Source organism: Eriocheir sinensis, chromosome 37 (genome assembly GCF_024679095.1).
Source record: "Eriocheir sinensis breed Jianghai 21 chromosome 37, ASM2467909v1, whole genome shotgun sequence".
In the NCBI taxonomy this organism is placed as follows: domain Eukaryota; kingdom Metazoa; phylum Arthropoda; class Malacostraca; order Decapoda; family Varunidae; genus Eriocheir; species Eriocheir sinensis.
Window position 1 is genome coordinate 7,077,826 of NC_066545.1, and position 23,302 is coordinate 7,101,127.

At 41.1% G+C, this 23,302-nt stretch overlaps 1 protein-coding gene and 2 long non-coding RNA genes across 12 annotated transcripts in view; 1 reads left to right on the top strand and 2 right to left on the bottom strand.

Annotated features, from left to right (window-relative positions):
• Positions 1-6,339, top strand: part of LOC127008138 (protogenin-like) — an 83,626-nt gene extending 77,287 nt beyond the window's left edge. For 2 of the 5 annotated variants that reach the window (XM_050879785.1, XM_050879783.1), the window contains 2 exons: positions 703-825; positions 4,020-6,339. The gene's annotated coding sequence lies outside the window, so the exon portion shown is untranslated. The remainder of the gene's footprint in view (positions 1-702; positions 826-4,019) is intronic. The other 3 variants (XM_050879787.1, XM_050879786.1, XM_050879784.1) reach the window with 3 other exon arrangements.
• The window catches only part of LOC127008140 (uncharacterized), a 22,009-nt gene extending 7,475 nt beyond the window's left edge, over positions 1-14,534 (bottom strand). Inside the window, exons 1-3 of one of the 6 annotated variants that reach the window (XR_007760827.1) lie at positions 12,917-14,534; positions 7,460-8,185; positions 3,849-4,903 (exon numbers count right to left, since the gene is read on the bottom strand). This is a non-coding gene — a long non-coding RNA (uncharacterized LOC127008140). Of the gene's footprint in view, positions 1-3,848; positions 8,186-12,916 lie in introns of those variants that run through there. The other 5 variants (XR_007760825.1, XR_007760822.1, XR_007760824.1 and 2 more) reach the window with 5 other exon arrangements.
• Positions 14,535-17,639: 3,105 nt separating this feature from the next.
• Positions 17,640-21,896, bottom strand: LOC127008440 (uncharacterized). Its single transcript, XR_007761086.1, has 4 exons — positions 21,810-21,896; positions 21,502-21,619; positions 20,927-20,995; positions 17,640-20,785 (listed from the first exon to the last, which is right to left on the bottom strand). It is a non-coding gene; the product is annotated as an uncharacterized LOC127008440 (long non-coding RNA).
• Between the last annotated feature and the right edge of the window lie 1,406 nt (positions 21,897-23,302).

Consider the following 23,302-nt stretch of genomic DNA (forward strand, 5'->3'; position numbering starts at 1 on the left):
TGGTTGCGAGGGGTGAGTATGGGCAAACACTAGAATAATACATTTTTGTTATAGTAACACCTGTACAACTAAACTAGTGGGGTCGCGGTCATGTCTTGAGGTGCATGATTGTGGTCGCCTGAAAAAAAAGGTTGGGCACCACTGCTGTACAAGGTCGTCTGTGTGAGGCCGCAGAGCTTATATTAAAGTGTCATGCTTCCTTGTCCACCTGTGCCTCATCAGTGGCTTCCTCCTTACCTGTGACAGCCGGGCACCGCCTCCGCCTGGCCCCCTCGGCGGTGACCCAACACCTGTGTTCACCTGCTGATTGTAGCGGAGCATCTGGCATGAAGTTTGTGGAGATATAAGCAAAAAGAATTCAACACGCCCAGCTGCTACAGGAGTGATGAATAGTTTTCTCAGAGAATGTTCTTAATTTTTTTAAAACGATGTCATGAAATTGTCCCATCCTTTTCTCTTAACTCATCACTTTTCCCAAGGCAAGGCTCTTCCTTGGGCTTTCCAGTCACTCCGGCCTCCAACCTTGGTCACTCCGGCCTCCCAGTATACACATACTTGACAAAGTGACGGAATTTGACGCCACACCGGCCCACACCTATAATTTTACTTATTTCCTTTACTCCTTACTCATCTTGACTCTTCTCCTTTTCTCTTTACCCACCTCTATTGTGATGTGTAAGTTTTGTTTTGTTTCCCCAACAGACTGTGGTGAGAGAAGTCCTTCGTCAGCACACTGTCACCGCATCTTCAGCACGCTGTCGGCATATCTTCAGCACATTATCACCACACTGCCAGCACGCCATCACCTCATAAACAGTCTGCCTGGTGAGTAGTTTTTTGTGTATTTCCAGATATTTTCTATCTAAAAGTGTTCTAAAAGTCGGCTTTCTCAAATCTTCTGCCCATGACAGGATGATTATGAAAATGAGACGGCTTTTTTCAACTTCCCCAAGTCGAAAAAATGACATAGGCAGTTTGTTGGTGATGATAAAACAACACCTATTCCCAGTTTGGGTTTATGGTTTATGAAGCCAGTGTGTTCATTTTGTAGTCTTTTTATAATGAGGAAAGTTATCCGCTTAAATAGAATCGTTGAGCCATGCATACTTGTTTAATGGTACTTGCTATGTCTAATTCTCCCCCCCCTTTTCTCTCTCTCTCTCTCATTCTGTAAAGTGGAGTGGTAGCTGGTCAAAAGTATCACAATTTTGCACATTTACTGTTTATAAAAATACATTATTCCCCCCTATAACTCTCCTGTGTTGTCTTTTCTTCCCAACTGGTAATTTTTTAGTATGCCACTACACAGTTCACTATTTTCATTATTATCAGGTTAACACCAGATGTAAAAGCATCATACCATAGACTTCACAACTAGTTGACGGGAAATCTCTTCAGTCTTGGCGCGCTGGCTTCGCGTAAGGGGCCGATTGTTATGGCGACTTTCACTGCGACAACTCAAACACACTCTGCGTTCTTACTCCGAATTTAAGTGGAAACAGGACGAAATCTTCAAGTTTTAGTGCATACAAGCAGGCAGGAGTGTCTCTAGAGTGATTTGGTCGAGGATTCAAGGTAACTTATATAAAATAGCACCATGCGTGCACTTTGAAAACGTTGTGTAAAAAATGGCAAATTTGCGTAACTTTAGGTTGAAATCTTTACGTAAAATGAATGATAACTGTAGGATAGTGAAGTCCACAGTTTTACGTATTAGGAAACAAGAAATGTACGTTTAGTTAGTGCCTACATGGCAACTCAGCTCAGTTCACGCGTCGCCTATCTCGCCTTAGGCTCGCAGTCAGCTGGGCACTTCCCTCTGTAAAGGATTATCGCTGTCCTGCCTCTGTTTACTCTCCAAGTAAAGGACCTACAGTTATTCATCGTCTCTGTACCCTTCCCCACAACTGGACGGCGTGCAGAACTTCATGGTGAGCAACAGGTTGGCCCAGCGCCTGCATTTGCTGAAGCTCGTCGGGTTCTTCCCGGGACGTGCAGGCCGACCTGGACCGGGCCAAGGCAGAGGAGAAGGAGGACGACGAGGTGATCTTGGCCCAGCTTGCCAGGGAGCTGGCCGACGACCAGCCCGGACCCGCCGACGGACGAGTTGCTCGCCGCGATCGGCAACCACGCCGGCTACCTGGCCAGGAAGGTCCAGGCCAACTCCTCTGTGGCCGAGTGCTGCAAGCAGGAGCTTGCCCAGCAGGAGGAGATGAAGATTACCGTGGAGCTCGAGAGGGCGACCGCCCTCTGTGATGTTCGGCGCCCTGGTCGAGCTGGTCGACAGGGGAGAGCTGGAGACGGGCAGGCGGTCCTGAAGCGGCCATCTCCCAATGGCCCACATGGCGTCCTTCGGGATGTCGCTGTGGGACTCCCTGATGTGCAGGGAGGACAAGAAGGAGCGCAGGTTGAGGTTCCTCTCCTTGCCATGCGCCACAGGGACGGGTTCAGGCACCTCCTGGAGTTCCTGGCGGCCTCAGACCCGACCTTGCAGGGGTACAGGTGCCAGGGAGGGCACAACCTGGCCAACACCATCTTGCCGCACATCAGCAGGTCCCTCTTCAACTGTTTCGGTGCTAATTTCTCCAAGGACGTGACCTCAGAAGCGAGGAAGAACAAGGCCTTGAAGCAGCCGACCGGCAGGAAGAGGAGCAGTATCGAGGAGGGCAGGAAGGAGACGGCGAGGAACAGGGACAAGTCCAGGAAACTGACCGGGGCCCACAAGTCATAGGCCAAAAGGCTAAAGTGATTGTTCAGGGACGAGGGCCAGATAGCAAGGCGTGCTGCGGCAATAGTGACATCGGAATTCAACCAAAATAAGTTGTGATTGTATATAGAAAAATGAATATTTTGCTTTTGTTGAGTAAAATTAAGATGTTTCTGCATGCTTTCCTCAAGTATTAAGTTTCTAATGTGAAAATTAAGTGATTTATTAGATGTTAAAAACTTGCGTAAAAAATTGCACTAAATAAAAAAAAAATAAGTAGCTATTTCGGGCAAAAACTTATAAGATATGCTAAATATTGCTATTGATTCTGAAAATATAAGTGATTATCTCTGCATTTGGTGATGTTTGTGCATCTAGCGTAAAATCTGAGGATTTTATAGCCTTTTTAAGTTTTGTTATACTTATATAAAAAACAATTAATCGGGATTTTATTAGGGAACGACTTTGAATTTTTTGATACCGCTGCTCATGGAGACTCATATATGCCTAAGGGAGGTGCCTGTTTTAGTTTCAGGTCGCTAGCTGCTTTGGTTTTGAAAATATTTAAATTTTAAATTTTTGAAAATCGGCCCCCTGCGAATCGGCCCCGCGCCCCGTTTCCCGTCAAGAGATTGTGAAGTCTATGATCATACTTTATCTAAATGAATAGTTTGTCTCTAAAATAGAATGCCCAGTAAAGCTGAAATTTTCCTGAAGCATCAAAAAGGCTCTGTTACTATTAATTTCTACTGTGATATTTATGTAATCCTTCACCCAGCACACCGCAGTTGGATACTTATGTTTTTCTGAGATACCGTGGTCATTTATTAATCATTTCATAAGCATTTCCTGTGGAAATAGGTAAATGGGGGGCAGGGGGGTGATTGATTGAGTTTTATTAATTTCAACAAATACCTGTGGTATGCTTCATGATGTACTATTTTTGATGTGGTGGTCGAGGTGGTGGCTCACTTTGGCAGCAGCTGACTCCGCTTTCCTTGTGGTCTAGGGAGGGCTTGTTGTTTTTACTTATTTTCATTAAATTTTTGCAGAAGTCTTTAGTTTTTGGGATGGGGAGGTAAATTCAGGAAACTAGTGATTTCTGCAAGGAATGGGTTGTAGAAGAGTAAAACTACATAACTTGTCCCAAATAAAGAGTTTCTAGTAATTTTTTATTCATAGCGTTTAACTTTTGTTTACTACATATATACACACAAATCACTTTATGGTACGTACTCCTAAACAATATTTTTGGGAGATAGTATCAATTATTTATGCCTTCCTGTTGCATTGATACAAATGGCTGTTACAGAGATAGCAGCCAAGATGCTACAAGGACTGCAGATGAGCTTATGGAGAAGAGCCAAACTAGTAATGGGAGAAAAGTACAAGAAAGTATATGAAGTCCACCTCTGGGGAACCTTTCACTGGACCTTGTGCAACCCCAGGCCTTGAGAAAATGTTGGAAGTCACAACCCAGTCTTTTGTCAGACCTCATTGGGTTATCCTGCAGATCCATCCTGGCCACAGAAAATGGAATGGAAAACTGGGTGTGACATGAAACTGGTATCACCTGGCATAGTCATCCCTGGAGCGCACAGACTTTAACCCGGTAGCAGTGACGGGCCAAATTTGTGGCTTTACCGTGTAGCAGTGACGGGCCAAATTTGTGCCATGATTTTAACCCCCCAAAATAGATGATACATAAACTGATCACAAATACTTTGATATATATTATGAAATAGTTTGTGCGAGTGATGATTTTTCTCCTTTTTCTCAGTTAGAGGGACCATTAAGAAACATGATCCCCACTGCTACCGGGTTAAGAGACAGCAGCTGGAGGACTATAAGGATTGCAGAGATGCCAACTTCTCCAGGTCCAGAATAAGAGATCAAGCACAGGGTGGAAGCTACGAACAGGTATCTGACTGGTGAACATGCTGGAAGTTTGATGAATGTAGGTTGACTAAAGTAGACAGATAAGCCTAGGTAAATTAACATTTATATAGCTTGTATAGAAATGTACCAGGAAACTTGTAGTGTATTCACTATTGTGAATTTCCATCACAAACAGTTACCTCCCTTGCAGGCTTGGGTTTGAATTCCAGCTTGGACAGTCGGCATGCAGCTCATCCAACTGTTCAGTGGCAGTTGGCTAAAGACATCAGATCACATCAGGTCAGATATGCTGCCAAGCTGTAGGACAAGTTACAGAACCTGCAAAATTTGAGCCAAGCATTCAAAATAGTGATGCATTGGGGTTTGATTAAATAAATGATGGCAATAGTTTAAGGATTCAGGGGGAGAGCAGTGCCCATAGGAGCAACTTGTCACCCTTTCAGATATTGTAGCACTTGCCAAGAGGTTCCCAGTCTGAGGAGGGGAAAAGAAACTAGGCTATATTTCAATATTCCTATCTCTTTCCTCTTCCACAAACTGCCATACTACTTTTTCCTCATCTCATTTATTTTTTTCCTCGTTTGTCATTAATGCACCACTAACAGGCAACTTACAGCTGTAATGTCTTAACGTGCTCTTACTCACCAATGAAAAAGTAGTCATTCAAATTGCAGATCCACAAAACACATGAGTCATAATACCCTTTAGTCCATTTCTGCCTGACATGGATGCGTAGTGTGTAAATTTTGCAGTTGGTTGTCAATCAACATCCCAATATCTAGACACAGAAGCTGAATAGAAGTTGTGGTAGTCCTCTCCTGTTGGCGTGCCGTCCATGCTTCCCTTAATCATCTCTCTTCCTCTCATCTACAAAGGTACAGTAAACCCTTGATATAACGGACCCGCTTATAATGGATTTCGGATATAACAGACGAGGTCAGAGGGTCAAAAATCCACAGGGACCAACTGAGAATAGTTTTTGAACCACCCACCTCCAGTAAATACAATAGCTTCTGCTAGCCACCTGACCCTCCTCCCTTTATCTGCTCCCCCATCCTTCGGTTACTGTAGTCTTTTTCAGCCCACGTGATGAAATATTTCCCAATTCGTGGTCTCCATTCAAATGAAGAACGTATTTATACCACAAAGTCTTGTGCATCAATCCAGGATGTAAATGAAATGGAAAATAGCCAAGTGCTTGTGAGTGTCTGTACTGACACAAATCAAGGGGGGCTAAACCCCCAGTTAGGTAGGTTAGGTTAAGTTTTGTTTGGTTATTAAATTTATTGGTCATGCGGTGTGGGGGGTGGAAATACGCAGCGTGGGACAGGACACGAGGTTACGTGCGTGGTCCAATTCGCGGGCCGGTGTTGCGAGAAATACCTCCTTGCAGTAATAAGTCGCTCTGCTGTCCATCACACATGCGCACTGGGGAAAAGCATTACTAATTTGCCTGGTTTTGTTCTAGTTTGTCCACTTGTGATCTTTGTGAGTGGTGAATAAAATATAGAAACTGTAAGCAAGTTGAACATCTCTCTGCAAGTTATTTTCCGGCTGCAGTGGGTGTAAAGCAGGCATTGAAAAGTCAATCATTTAATGATTTGTGACACAAACGGTCAACAGATTATTTCATAGCATGGCCCCACTACCAACCTGGCAGCCGCAGTGCCTTGCTGTCTGTCGCCAAGTGTGCTGTGTGGATATACAAACAATGTGCACACAAAATACAAAATTGTCAGTATTTTTTTATTTATTTATTTTTTTTTTTTTTGCCACATAACGGACTTTCGGCATTAACGGACTAAGGTCCCCCCCAATTAGTCCATTATATTGAGGGTTTACTGTATTTGAAAAGTGTCCGTTTTACAAGGGGTAATCCTCTTGCACTCACAAAATCCAGTGTGCTTTTCAAGTTTTTCAATTTGTTCTCGTCCAGCTTTCAATAAAAATCATTAAAAATCTTAAATGTGATTTTAAAATTATTCAGACTTGGTTGTTTTCATGATGGTAACAAGTGAACAAGATTGTTCAAAACATACTTATCTTAAGATGCATGAAAATGTTTTTTTTTTCAAAATTTCTCATGTTTGTAAGGTAACTCCTACTGTGAAACTTTCCTAAAACAGGCCCCAAATTTGATTAACGCCAGTTCAGTCAATTTTTTAAATAACTTATGTACTATGTATTTCAGAGGCAGATATAATTTTTCAGGGATCTTTCTGACATAGCATCGATCAAGTATGATAATTTAATGATAAAACCTGGCAAAAAAAAAAGGGCTTCCTGTCACTAGGCTACCAAACATTGCCGAGGTGTTGCGAGCATACACCGGTGGCCAGTGAGATGTCTAGGGCACGATTCATTCACCTGTGGCAGCACTGAGCCTGGCCACTTGTTTTATATTTTTCTTATTATTTTCTTATTTCTGTTACAAGAGCCAATAGAACCTTGATTTAGCTGCAGTCACTAAATCAGCCTACCCACTGAAGAACCCAACACCACCGTTGGAGAGCTAGTCATTAATGCCACACACTGTATTAGTATGTTAGCTTTGCAACAGAAAACACCATCTGCTGGTTTTCTCATTACGTTACTTCCATAAGTGACTTTATTATCCACATTGTTAATAAATCGGTGATGAAAATAGGGCAAGGTGTGAAACCTACTTCACCAAATTATCCTTATCTGACACTTTTAAAAAAAGTTATTCCTCAAAACCCACAGAAATTTGATACTTGATAACACAAATAATACACGGCAAAATATGAAAGTATCTGGTTTTAAAAAAGAAATTTAGTAACTAAAAGTGTATTTTATATTTTCCAGACATGGTCATCAGAGTTTACTACTCACTGAATGTAGTGTTATGGTCCTGTAATACCATATCGTCCATTCACTTCAGCTGGATCCCTGGCTGGGTGTCTCGCATCTTCATCACTCAACACAGTTACTAGGTTCAGAAAAATTCTTAAATCTCTCAAAGAATAGTAACTGCGATGAGATAATATTACAATTGCAACATTTAATACTCATAACACTTCCTTGTATCACATTTTACTCAAAATCGGATTGCTACAATTATTTGCAATCAGGGTTGGCAATAATTAAATCAAAATGATTAAATCATTTGATCAAAATGATTAAATAATTTGATTAAATCACCAACCCTGTTTGCAATCATGGTTAGTTTGTGTACGAGAAAAATTAAATTTCTAATGTATTCTAATTGCTGCATATATTGATAAATGTTACTCCTACTCATCATAATTCATCACTGATTAATTGAATGTCAACAAAATGGGTGTATCTTGCATAGTACATGTTAAGTTAGAAATATGTGAAAGAGCAATGGGGATGTCAAGACACTGCCTGCCAACAGCATGTGAAATAATTAAACCACATTTTAACCATAAAAAGTGAATTAAAATTAACATTTTACTGTAAAAGAAAGTGCTTGTGTGAGTTGACAATCTTTCATTCTCCCCCAACAGGTTAAGACAGCTTCTTGGGAGACCTGACTGCCTGGGATCACGTTCTTGGATGGGAGCCACATTTGCCAGGGTCTGCAGTACACTGCACCTGGAAGGAAGTGACACTGAGATGGTACACATCAAATCCTGTCATTTAAATGTTGAAAGAAGTGTCTAAATTCTGTACTATCTCAAAGGGTGATTAATAAATGTATTTGTGGGAACACTCATATTGTTTAAATTAAGAAGATTAGCTTACACTTTTCTCCGGAGACTCTTCAAGGCATTTATGACTTAGGACAGTTTTTAAGGCCTAAATTTTGCCACTTAGCATAATTTTGGGCTAATTATGTGACTCCTTCCAAATCTGAAGGACAGTCATCAAAGGTTTCAACCAGTGAAATATAGGTAAAGTGATAACAAAGTGCAGTAAAACAATTGCCCAATAATAGTGGTCAGTTAACCTATATGGTTATCACTGGTTACTACATTATTATATAATGTTTCTACTTTCAGCAATCTGAAGAAAAGTTCCAGAATTAGCATAAGAGCAAACTACCGCCTATATATAAAGTTAGATATGATTACCTATCACCCTTTTGTCTCCTATGACATGTACTGTCATAAAGGAGCTAAATTCCAAGCTCACTTTGCTCTGGCGGGCTGAGCTGTGACGTCTCTCATCCCTCTGGGACTCGAGTACTTTAACACAAGATTATGAATTCACAAGATATTTGGAAAAACAGACCCAACCATAATATTCATGACATCTTTGCTTATAATAATATAAAAAACTACTGAAAACTTTTGAGATTTTATAAAAAATACTATAGAGAAAGTGTATAAACATTTTCCTCACTTTTGTCTCCAACTTGCTGCACTTCATGTATTGCCCACTGATTGTTTTTATCAAAATCAGCAAACTTTTCCTGGTGCCAATGGTATGGGACACTTGGCAACGATAAAATATCTAGGTGGTGAATAGTGCCGATGCTTCAGCACCCTACACGTATTCCCGACCGTATTTGAGACAGGCCCAACATACTAGATCTCCTCCTTACCACTAACCCTTGTGCTTATTCTGTCAAACTGTTCTCTCCATTGGGCTCCTCCGATCACAACCTTATTTCTGTATCCTGTCCTATCGCTCCTGTGCAGCCTCTGGACCCGCCAAAGAGGCGATGCTTTCGGCAATTTGCTTCCGCTCGGTGGGACAACCTGAAAATGTGCTTTTCCGATTTCCCGTGGAATGATTACTGCTTCCAGGAGAGAGACCCCTCTGTGTGTGCCTGGAGTATCACAAAGGTGGAATGGAGCCACACATTCCACATACTTTCTCTATCCCTCATGCTAAAAAGCCTTGATTTATTCAAGCTTGTTCTCATGCTATCAAAGATAGAGAGGCAGCTTACAAAAGGTACCAGAGCCTTCGCACTCCTGCTAACCATGATCTTTACATTTCTGCCCAGAATTGTGCCAAATCTGTTCTTTGACTTACCAAAAGCTCTTTCATCCATAAAAAATGTCAAAACCTTGCTTTTTCTCATTCTTCCAGACTTCTGGCACCTAGCCAAAAATATCTCGTCTAATTTCACTTCATCTTTTTTCCTCTTCTTAACCCTGACTGCAGCACCGCCGTCTCATCTATCTCTAAGGCTGAACTCTTCACTCAAACTTTCTGTAAAAACTCCACTCTGGATGATTCTGGGCATATTCCTCCTACTCATTCCCCCTCTGACTCCTTTATGCCTGTTATTAAGATTCTTAAGAATCATGCTTTCTATGCCCTCTCTGGCTTCAACCCTAAGAGGGCTTATGGACCTGATGGAGTGCCTCCTATTGTCCTTAACCCGAGAACGTTGGTAGACCCTTTTCAGGGTGGACCCTAAAAAGGGCTCACCATAAAACACCTAATTCGAGCTAATTGTAGGCAGTGGTGGCATTGAGCAACCCACCATACATGCCCTGGGTCATTGTGGTGGGTGAGTGATCATGAGATGGGCTTTTTTGTCATAGGTGGTGGTGTAAGGTCATGGCAGACTGAATTAGCAACCCATACAGTAATCACTTGTCAAATTCTCTGAAGTAGACAACATGCGACTCGACTAGGCCACGTGTCATGAGACTGTTTACTTTGTAACAAACACCACCCAAAAAGAATAGAGTTTGAGTAAAAGTAAATATTTTTAACGGCTTTATGGTTATGAGAGGAGTACTCTGATGTACGTTCCATGCTCTTTTCTTAGTATCAAACTGCAGTGTAATTTTGACGTTTCTTGGCCACTTCTCGGCTTTCCCATAGCCGAAGCCCACGGGTTAATTATTCTGTGCTGACACCCTGCCTGGTCAAACTCTTTCACCACTGCCTGTCAACATCCACCTTCCCTTCCTGCTGGAAGTACACCTTCATACAGCCTGTGCCTAAGAAGGGTGACCATTCCAATCACTCAAACTACCGTCCTATAGTTTTACTTTCTTGTCTATCTAAAGCTTTTGAATCAATCCTTAACCGGAAGTTTCTTAAGCATCTATTCACTTCTGACCTTCTTTCTGATCGCCAGTAAGGGTTCCGCAAAGGGTGTTCTACTGGTGATCATCTTGCTTTCCTAACTGACTCTTGGTCATCCTCTCTTAGCCGTTTCAGTGAAACTTGCTGTTGCACTAGACATATCAAAAGCCTTTGATTGGGTCTGGCACAAATCTTTGCTTTCCAAACTACCCTCCTACGGTTTCTATCCTTCTCTCTGTACCTTTATCTCCAATTTCCTCTGACAGATCTGTCACTGCTGTAGTAGACGTCACTGTTCTTCCCCTAAACCTATCAACAGTGGTGTCCCACAGGGCTCTGTCCTATCTCCCACTCTCTTTCTGTTGTTCATTGATGATTATCTTTCCAAAACGCACCATCCTATCCATTCTTATGCTAATGATTCTACTCTGCATTACTCAACTTCTTTTGATAGAAAACCAACCCATGCTGGAGGCCACAGAACGCTTAACCTCAGACCTTACTATCATTTCCGATCGGGGCAAGAAGAACCTGGTGTCCTTCAACGCCTCAAAAACTCAATTTTTCTTCACCCGTCAACTCAACACAACCTTCCAAACACCTATCCCCTATTCTTCGACAACACTCAGCTGTCATCTTCTCCTACACTAGACATCCTCGGTCTATCCTTAACTCAAAATCTCGACTGGAAACTCCATATCTCCTCTCTCACTAAATCAGCTTCCTTGAGGTTGGGTGTTCTGTATCATCTCCACCAGTTCTTCTCCCCTGCACAGATACTGTCCATATGCAGGGGCCTTGTCTGCCCTCGTAAGGAATATGCATCAAGTGTGGGGGGGCTCCACTCACACAGCTCTCTTGGACAGAGTAGTCAAAGGCTCTTCGTCTCATCAACTCCCCTCCTCATACTGACAGTCTTCTGCCTCTTAAATTCTGCCACCATGTTGCCTCTCTTTCTATCTTCTATTGATATTTTCATATTGACTGCTCCTCTGAACTTGCTAACTGCATGCCTCCCCCCCTCCCGCAGCCCCGGTGCACTCGATTTTCTACTCTAGCTCATCCCTATACTGTCCAAACCCCTTATGCAAGAGTTAACCAGCATCTTCACTCTTTTATCTCCTACACTGGTAAACTCTGGAACAGCCTTCCTTCGTCTGTTTTTCCTCCTGCCTATGACTTGACCTCTTTCAAGAAGAATGTATCACGACACCTCTCCATCCGAAATTGACCTCTTTTGGCCACTTGTTACGTTTGTCTATTGTGGGAACAGTGTGTAGTGGGCTTTTTTTCTACACTTTTTGTTGTTCTTGAGCTGTCTTTGTTAAAAAAAAAAAAAAAAAAAAAAAAAAAAAAAATAAAAAACTGCCATAATCGTGGTTGAGGGCTCACCCAGTCAACAGCACAACACACTCTGCCCAGGCTACCTTGACACAGGTTTCATGTTATTGGCAATTTTCACCATCTAGATATTTTTGTGGTGCAAAGTGTCCCATACCATTGGAATCTGGAAAGTTTGCTGATATCAAATCTTTGATAAAAAAAAAAAATATATATATATATATATATATATATATATATATATATATATATATATATATATATATATATATATATATATATATATATATATATTTTTTTTTTTTTTTTTATCACAAAGTTTTTCACACTTTTTCTTTGTTATTACAAGCAAAAATGTGCCAAAAAGAGTATGGTATGACCATTTTTTCCAAACATTCTGTGGTTATTTCATAATCTTGGGTGACTACACAATATGTGAAAGCGGAAGGAGTCAGTGAGGAACACGTGGTGCCACAGCTCAGCCCACCAGAGCAAAGTGACCGGACCTTGTATTCTATGGACCTTGCTAAATACTGCAACATCAACTTGAACTTTTCTTGATCCCTGCAAAGTGATCCTGGTGCTATTCAACCTGGGGGGATTGCTGTCTTGGGGTGGGAGAGATATGATGGAAAGCAGTACTCATTGGGGACAAGAAAATCATAAGAGTTATGGAATTGGAATCTGTGTAGTAGTAGTGGAAATGTGACAATTGACAACATGCACTAGTATTAGTGAGTAAAGGAAATCACATGGTTTGCCTAGTACAATGGTAAAAGTAAAGTAATTTAATTTTATCTTTCCTCTACAATTTTTATTATTATTATTATTATTATTATTATTATTATTATTATTGCAGAAAGTGATGACCATCTATTACATATATAGCTTTTTTTTCTATAACAATAGGAGGAACATAATAAAAGACTGAAAAGCACTACCACAGGCTATGCTACCCCCTACGCCAATATGCATGCATAAGATACTTACATGCATCTGGTCCTTCCCTACTCTTCAGTTACCACACATCTGAAGACCAACCATAGTTCATTCACTTGAGCTGGATCCCCCAACAGTGGTTCTACCTCTACTCCTCTAGCCAGGCAGGTAAGGTTGCTGCTGATCAGGTGTTGGTGGCAGGGTGTCTGAATGCTCCAGCACTCAACATGCCCACATAAGCTTGCTACACATTTATATTTCTTTACTTAGCTCACCTGTTACATTAATTAGGCAAATCTTATTTACATTATTGGATTAAGCAGTAAGTGTACAATTACAAATATTTTTAAATCGATAAGAAAAAATATAAATCATTTTATATTGCACTATCTAAAACCTGAAGTGCCAGAGTATTGAAGAGGGGTTTCTGTATCTATCTATATCTCCTATGCCCTGTTCCCTCACAGGAACCTCTCAAGGGTCTTCAGTTTTCCCTGTTACAGCACTCCCTCCCAGCACACTCAAAACCTAATTTATCCACTCTCTCCAGTTACCTTACAACTGAAGACCAAGTATAGTCCATTCACTTAAGCTCCCTCCAATACTTGTCCACTCTATTAATCCATTACACAGGTGGTCTTCCCCTAACACCCTCTCCCTCAATCATTCCATCATACTCTCTCCACAACGTTGTCCTCATTAATTCTCGTCGCATTTCCAAACCAACTCAGACCTACACGTCTCACCCATTCAACCACTTCACGATCCACACCCTTTGCTGTTACACCCATAATAAATCTCTCATACATGCTTTCCTTGCTTTCTGCATCCCCATCCCAACGCACCACATGTATACTTTTTTATAGTTAATTTCCAGAGTGCATTCATGACTGCTGTGCTACCTTTCATGACCATGTCTCTGATGCATATGGCTGAGTTGGGAGGATAATACTACTTCTTATACCATTTTTCACCCCCATGTTCACACTTCTTTCTTTCATTACTCTTTCCAAAGCACCTGCCTGCCATTCACTGCTCTCTCCCTCCATGCTTTCATTAAACTATCCCTTAAACTCAATTACTTTCTCCGTCTCCTCTTCTAACCATATCTTACACAGTTGTGCTCTCTGCTCTGACTCTATATGGTTTTGGAAACTATGATCTTCTCTCTTGCCTCTCAAACACCATAACCTTACTCTTAAACATTTACTGTCAACCTTCTCTTCTACATCCTCTCAAATTCATCCACAACCTTTTGCAGCATTTTGCTTTCTGTTAGCCAGTATTACTCTAAAATTACAAAATGCTGCAAATTTCAATAAGTAAAAGTTGTGCAATATTGTTATCCTCTGATTTATAATGGCCTATACTTTATTCCCAATTACATTCTAAAAATAATGTAACAAGTACAAAACCACTGCTTAATCCAGTGCTATAAACAAAATTTTCCCATGTGCAACAAGTGGATCAAGTATAGAAATATGAGTATTTTCTGAACTTACATGAGGATGGTGGGTGACAGATGTCAGATACAGCCTGCCAGCACCCAATCAGCAGTGTCCTTACCAGCCTGTCTAAGTATAAAGCCCCTGCTGGGGATCCAACTTAAGTGAATGGACCGTAGTTTCTTCTATCTTCCAGACTTCCTTTCAGCTTAGCTCCACATTCTTCCCTGTAATATAAAGGACATTATTAAAACAACTGGACATAATGCAAGCTTCATGAAGAGGGTTATGTAAAGAGAAAACAAGAACTATTCCATCCATCCTTTCTGACAAAATAAGAAATACATCATGTTCCATCAATTCTACTTGTAACAGAAGGGCAAAGAAGGGATAGAATTACTGCATAATATCATTGAAATTAAAACTTTGATTAAACAAAGACTTTAAAATAGTCAGGAACTGCATGACAAAGATCTATGAAGTATATTTCAATTCTACAGATTTAAGTCACCCTACTGAAAACATTCATATATATATGAATAAAAATGCACTGAATTAATAAATTTACTGTACAGAGAAAGTTTATTGAGCATAAGCATTGTCTACCTAGGGAACAAATTTATCATAGTATGCATACGGAAAGTTTTGTTTAATTGGAGCAACACCTGTGGTCATATGCTGGAGAGAGACAGAAGGGGATGGAATTATAGGAGAAGGGAACAGATCCCAGGAGACGGGACACAACCCCTGATTAATACCTGGTACCCATTTACTGCTGGGTGGACAGGGACGTAGGGTATAGGAAAAGCTGCCCAAATTTTTCCACTCCGCCTAGGAATCGAACCCGGGCTCTCTCGGTTGTGAATTATTTATGCATACGGTAATACTGAAAACTAAAGCATCAGGCACTGTGCAGCATTACCAACAGAAAAAGCTATGTTTACAGGTACTTGCATAGGAATGGAAGTAATGCTGCACTGATACATAGCACTTGCACACCACAGGCCCTCAGTCTCAAACCCCTTTTTCTCTATCAATCTCTCATTTTCATTGATAAGGAGGGTGCTGACTGAGTCATCACCTTCCTAATACAATCCAATACAGAGACTTATCCGTGGCATCAGAATGGCCCTGAGCTCCATTTGCACAGTGACCCCCTCATGCTTTGCTGTGGCCTCCACCCCCCACTGATAGATACCTATAGCTACACAACCTGCCACCAGCACTAGCTAGCTTTTGACTGCCACACTAATGCCTGGTGGATGGATGAAACACACTTGGTTGATGTTAAAAAGATTATAAGCATGATGATGATTACATCTTCACCGCACATAATCGACATGGTTACCTCTGGATCATTTAATGTGTTTATAGAAGCTGATGTGGGGTGGGTGAGGCGACACGCCCCCTAGCGTATGCCCCCATTGATTGATTGATTAATTAGGAGCTGATCAACACCCGGATCAGTTACATGCTCTAAAGCTGACTTGCTCCATATTCCTATTCTAAGCTTGGAGCGACCAAGTCTATTGTTGGTCAAGCTTATAGAACACTTTTCAGCCATTGTTTTTCTCTTGTACTATTGATGCTACCTTATATTCGTGCTAGCCACTATAAGGGTTTCCTCCATGGGACCCAAATCAGGTAAGAACCACTACCTGTACCTCCTCGACTCACCCTTATATTTTTGCCATTCCTGACTTTAATATAATACTGCTTGTGGGGTGGAAGGGCAGGAGGTGGAGGCAGACTCACATTTTATTTATTTTACGGCAAGTTGGAGCTTCAGTTTCCTTTTTTGGGCCTTTTGATAAAACTTGAGACCCTTCTGCATCATCTAGGATAGAAAGATAAGGGTAGAAAGGCTTATAAGCCTAAAGTAAGAAAATATAATAACTGCTTTTGGGGGGCAGGGAGTTTACACATAATTCAACCTATACTTCCTTATTCCACGTGATGCAAAACAGCTTTAATCAACTTATGAGCATCACGAAAAGGTTGAATTGTGTAAACTCCCGCCCCCCGCCCCCCCCCAAAAGCATTTATTATATTTTCTTACTTTACTACCATTTATAAGCCTTTCTACCCTTATCTTTCTATCCTAGATGATGCAGAAGGGTCTCAAGCTTTATCAAAAGGCCCAAAAAAGGAAACTGAAACTCTAACTTGCCGTAAAATAAATAAAATGTGAGTCTGCCTCCACCTCCTGCCCTTCCCCCCCACAAGCAGTATTACATTTTCTTACTTTACTGCCACTTATAAGCCTTTCTATCCTTATCTTTCTGTCCTAGGTGATGCAGAAGGGTCTCAAGTTTTATCAAGAGACCCCAAAAAAGGAAGTTATAGCTGTAACTTGCCGTAAAACTGGCGAAATATGGCAGGTAGTTGAACGGCCCGGCGCCTCCTCACACTGACAGCTGACTGACTAACACAGTGTTGCCATCTCGAAATTTTAACAACGCTAAATAACCTCCATATCACTCTATATTTATTTGCTAAATACGCTAATGTAATTTTTTAATCATCATCACCATTATTTTCAGCCATTACAGTATATAGAGTCTAGGCCTCTCCCTTCTGTTCTGTCCAACCACATTTGTAGTCTATCATGTTAATTTCATGGTGCTACCTACACATGTATTAATAGTTGTATAATCACACTCTGTCCTGCCTGGGGGTTGGGATGGCATGTTCCTCCCTTCTCCCTTGTTGTTTACCTGCAACAATAAACTATCAATCAATCATGTTCCAAATTTCGCTACATTTGCCCACATACGCTAGAGTAAATTTCATCATCATTATCATCACTATCATCATCATTTTCAGCCATTACTCTATAGCCCAGGCACGTCCCTTTTTCTGTTTTATCTTGTCCTAAACACGAAGTCTATCATAAGTAGCACCAGCAGTACCAACAGGTCTGTTATTCTCTTCCTATGTATCCCTACGTTTTCTATCTTTTCTGATATTATTTTACGCCATTCTACTCCGGAAATTAATGCTCTAATCTCCCATCTTCACCAGCAAGTATAGAAGTTATTTATCTGGTTGGGTTGGAGACATACGTCATAGCTGCGCGTGGCCTCGGTGCTCATCTCCGTCACATTGGCTCGAGGCTGTGGCGGTTAATACCTTATTTCCCGCGTCACAGGGTCACAAGTGTAACCTCCGGGTTACCACAGTTTACCTTCCCCAGGTGTCTCCAGGTGTATCACCCATATATCGGCCAACCCGAAAGGAAGGAAGAAAAGCTGGGAAGGATTAAAAATGAAATGTAGGTGAAAAGACTGACTTAAATGAGAGTAACAGGTAAAGCATAGGTGATATGAAGTCGCCGGTGAATTGTTAGTGTTATTATCATCATTATTACTATTAATAATATCAAATGTGATAAAAAAAAAACTGTATACAGATAAAAAAAAAAATCGAGGTAAAAATGAAAAGCTGAGCATATGATTTCTTCCTCCGTTGTGGCGGCATCCCCGGTAATCAAATATCAATTTAAGTAGTTATTTGTGATGAAAATATATAGATCATTAAAGAAAACAGACAAGTAGTACAGATCCACAACCAGCTTCTGGTTCAAAGTTTTATTAGCAGGCACATCCCCCCAAAATTACTGATTCATCACATTTCACCAATCAACTCACTGTCTTTTCAGTCCATGATTATTCAACAGCACTTTATGTCGTTGTGATATGAACGAACATATAATAAGAATCATAATACCTACGAATATAATAATGGTCATACTTGTGTATTGCAACGAACACCTCCAACTGAAATAATGAAGCATGTGAAACGCAGGAACAAGTTGTCGTGAAGTAACTTTTTTTTTCCTCTGCAGTTTAGACACATTCCCACTGAAACAACGCCGACTGGGCACGCATTCCACCTTCATACCTCTATGACACTATAGCTACGTTGAATGCCCTCCCATCCCCTTCAACATGTCCACCTAATAAGATAAATCACCCACCCAGACAATACCATTTGTCTATCTTTTTCTTCTTCTGACCTGTAACGCCTCGTAGGTCCTTCTCTTGATCCTCTCTTCTGCTTTTCACACACTGCTTTTCATTATTATTACACTATTTATCTTTTCTCACTAGCCGATAGATTAAATTAGTGTCTCGAATTCCCAAAAAGTCATAAACCGATCTGAAAACAATACCATCTCCCTTAATTAATGCGGGTGGTAACTAAATATAATCCCGACTAAGAGGTCTGATCAAAAGCAACAGTAATCCATAGTAATACAAACAAGCCACTCTCGACAAGGAAGACGGATCAAAAGCTGTACATATATAGAAAATGGAAATATACCTGTTTCTTTTGATGGTAAACTTCGTAGAATCGCTGTTGGGGCAGACGATGTTTACAGACAACTCAAACTTTAATTAATAGTTCCATTCATGAGAAAGCAGTGTATTATCTAAATGTAAAAGATTACGACTATACATGTATACATAATAGTTATTTTCGAGATCAAATGTAAGTTACGCCCGAACATTGCAATTCTGACTCAAATGTGGAAAATATCCGGGAGGAAATAGTAAGTTTTTGTTCATTGGATATAATAACACTAATAGTAGTAGCAGTTCAATAATACAAATAATCCCTACTGTCATGTCCACCTTCCAGCAACCAATCACCCACCCACACACATTTCCAAGCATGACACACACACGCACATACGCACTCGATCAGCTCCTTAAAGTATTGAAAAAGAAAAGCGTTGCTATCTCCCTCGTGGCTGGCAAGGTGTGAGTCAATGAGCGACTTAAGGAAAATTAATTACTGCGTGAGAAGAGAAATATGACAGGCTGCGAGGAGAGATAAGGACACGGCGCTCCTCTTTTTCTCCTCCTTTTTCTTCTCCACGATAAAAGCAGACGAAGCAGAAAGAGTTTAAATAGGATGTGTCTTGAGTACGTTCTGATCTAAACATATATATAATGAATCGGTCATAACAATTTTCATCTCAGGTTAATTAAAAAAGGGATGAAAGTAAGAACATTCCATATTCAAGAAGCGGAAAGAAAAGAGGAAAAATAAATAAAACGTAGAAAAAATGCATACCAAGACTTTTTATAACTGACTAATGATGGAAAGAAAATAGGGGAATAGCAGGATTAAAACTAGACGGGAAATGAAGAAAAGAAACAAAATGAAAGAAATGTAACGGTGTACCGGGGGGCGTTTAAAGGGGTTGATTAAGACTCAGCTTCCTTTAAGGCGAATTATTCTTAAGCCTATATGTACAGGAGCGTCTGAGCGAGAGAGTGCAGGTGTGTGTCAGTCGGACTCTCGTGATGGATTGACGAGTTACCGATTGGAAAATAACGAAATTACAACTGGTCACGTATGTCAAGGTGACCTCCAAGCTTGATTAAATGTTTTGTATACAAACTGAGACGGTAAACACTGACGGACGACATTCCTATAAGGTGGCGTGATCTATCTGTCGTGAGTTTTTTCCATTGACAATTGTATGCCTAATTCGTGGTGATATTAAATAATAATAATAATAATAATAATAATAATAATAATAATACATTGATATCCTACTATAACACTGCTCGGTCACTTACCAGTGATCGCGACCTCGCGATTTACAAAAATCTAACTAGCAGTCTAGTTACCATTATCATACATAGTGGGATCTTGTTAAGCAGACTGCTTATGATACAATTACATGAAAACACTGGCTATGTAAGAACATTTGTGTAGTAATAATATAAATAGTGAGAGGTAAAACACAACGTGTGTGACATGAATCATAAGAAATCTCTCAAAAGATAAATATAAGGACACATGTATAAGTAGCTATCAACTGGCATAGTGACAGACAATGAAACGTTCATCTAGCTCCTAAAAAAAATAAAAAAAATAAAAAAAAATACAGTAGTGAAACACAGTACAATGTTAAGATACAGGAGCAGGGGAATGCCAGTTTGCTGTCATTTGACTTGCTAGAGAGAGAAAAAAAACTACCTTGCCAGTGGCCTCCCTGCATCCTGTCGCCTTGTCTGCACGATCAAATAATCGTGCAGGACAGAGTTCCTCCTAATAAGGTAGCACATGACGACGAGACTGACGAACATCAGAAACATTGGCACAAAAATTCCAGGGTACAAGTAGGTGAGGTGCAAGTATTCAGGCAGCGTTTCCTCCAGGGTTTCTGCAAACTCTGTTTCGTTTCATTCAGAGAGTTGGTACTAGAAGGTGCCTTTGATTCCCTAGTCTTGGTTGCCCGTATGGCGCCTGCCATGCCGAGTAGTTTTTCTGAGACTATCCTGATTGTGTCTGTGGTGTTGGTCAAGGAAGTATATGGATATTTTACGAGGAGCACATTTTCTATGAGGAAGACCTCTCCTATGTGTGCCGTGAGGGCGCCAGGCTTCAAGTGGATGGGTGTCGTTGCAAGCAGGGAGCCGAAGTACAAGATGATCAGAAAACGCAACATCATAATCTGAAAGTGGTGGGAATGAAGTATTTAAACCCGTGGTCTCAAGTTATAGCTATGGGTGTTGGGATTATCTTGTTGAACATTTGACTCGGAAGGGGAATTACCAATATTAAGGTCCAAGGGTGAGGGAATGACTTTGCTCACCCTTCAGCGGTTCTCATCGTCGCCTCCTTCAGCGGTTCTCATCGTCGCCTTCTTCTGCGTTACGGCCTCCTACGGGATTTTTTTTTTTTTCAGACGATCACTGTGAACTTCACACAATTGTATGCCTAATTCGTGGTGATATTAAATAATAATAATAATAATAATAATAATAATAATAATAATAATAATAATAATAATAATAATATTACACTGATATCTTACTATAACAGAAATGTCACGGCTAAGGACAGAAAATTACAAAACGGTGTGAAAGAGAAAATGTCAGGTTTAATATATAAAAATAAATGGAGAGAAAGGAAATGGGAGATGCTCACAAGTTTCAAATGGAAAAGTAAATGGGTGAATAAATAATAATCCGTGGAGCTGATGCCATAAAAAGATAAATAAATACATAAACAAATAAATAAATAAATAATCAAACCAATCGAGTCAAATCCGTAGACTTTATCAGCTTTCACACGGGTTCATCCCTCCCTTCCAAATACTTACGCAATGGTTGTGTCAGTCACGTTATAACTTCGCTCAGCAACTAACTAAAAATATGCTTTGCTCACCCTTCAGCGGTTCTCATCGTCGCCTTCTTCAGCGTTACGGCCTCCTACGGGATTTTTTTTGGGGGGGTGATGAGCTCTTTAACGGCTCTCATCCTTCCCCTTTACCTCTGTCGCATCCCTAAATGACAAAAAAAAAGGGAAGTAAAATGAACATCCATGAAATATAAATTGTCTACACACAAAAAAAAAAAGTTAAAATTGAGCATAACATTTTCTTCACTAATATACAAGAAGTTCATTGGTATTCTCTAATGGAGTTTCATCTTTCATGTAACGGAATAGTATCTCAACATTAGCTGTTCACTTACCTACAACAAATCCCATTAAGACGCAAACAGTTTACTATATCGACACACAATAGCCAGGCTGCATTACACTTACACCCCTCCCTTCCCTTTCCCACCTCCCCACAACCCGTCCCTACCCATTTTCACCCCTCTCTTCCCTTTCCTACCTCCCCACAACCCCTTCCTATCCATTTTCACCCCTCCCTTCCCTTTCCCACAACCCGTCCCTACCCATTTTCACCCCTCCCTTCCCTTTCCCACCTCCCCACAACCCCTTCCTATCCATTTTCACCCCTCCCGTTTCCCACAACCCCTCCTTACCCATTTTCAACCCTCCGCTGCATCTCCAACCAACGCCTAATACCCCACCACGCAGCCACCACACGACAGGGGATAACAGGCTACTATAAAAAGACCTGATAACACAGTATAAAAATAAAACCGGCACACTAACACAACACGATAAAAAAAACACCATTCCCCATTACCACCCTGAACAACCCCCTCCTCTAACCCTTCATCACGCCCTATACTACATCGCTGACCTGCATCACAAACCCCAACACGCAGCCAGTAACACAACGTAACAAACAGATAGATAATTCCCCCGTTACCATCCTCCACAACCCCCTCCTCTAACCCTTTATCCCGCCCTTCTACACACCTAACCAACAACACGCAGCCAGTGACACAACGTAACAAACAGCTAGATAATTCCCCCGTTACCATCCTCTACAACCCCCTCCTACCTTTACTCAACCCTGCTAAACCCCAAAACAACCCACCAGGCAGCCAGTAACGACTTAGTTATGTAGTAACACAGAGCAACGCATCGCCCCTTTAACCCCTTTCCACAACCCGTTGCCACTCGGCCCCAACCACGAGGTAACAATACAGTAATTTAGGGCCACACACACAATCAAAGCCATCAAGACATTATCCATCTCGTCCGCCACACGCCCAGGGAGGTGATGCTGCGGGTGCTCAGGGCGGCACCCCCGCCCCGCTGACCTGACCTGCCCGCAACACGTTCACCACCACAGGAAGAAGTCTGTGAGCAGCATAGTGCCCACACCGACACTGATTCCCTCACCGGCGGGCTGGTGCCCGCTTTGCATATGATATTGTAAGTTTTTTTTTTCTTTTTATCATGTAATGTATGCAATTTATGTGCAATAAACCTTTAACTAACTAAAAGTTCCAGCGGTATATATTTTTTCCCACTCTGGAAACGTAATCCAACCCAAGTCACGTGATGGCAAACACACACACACTTCCCCATGTCATGATGGCTTCAGCAAGATTTAAAAAGTCTCTTGACATAATTGAACCATGGCCTCCTAGATGCTTGACCTGACTAGACTCACACACAGGTTGACCATGAAAGGATGAGAGAGAGAGAGAATGGGTGATCTTTGCACCTATGCCTGAATATGCAGAGGAATCAGATAAAGGTTACACGGTACAGTCACCTCTTTATTAAAATTCCCATCCTCAGTGGTCAGCATTCCATT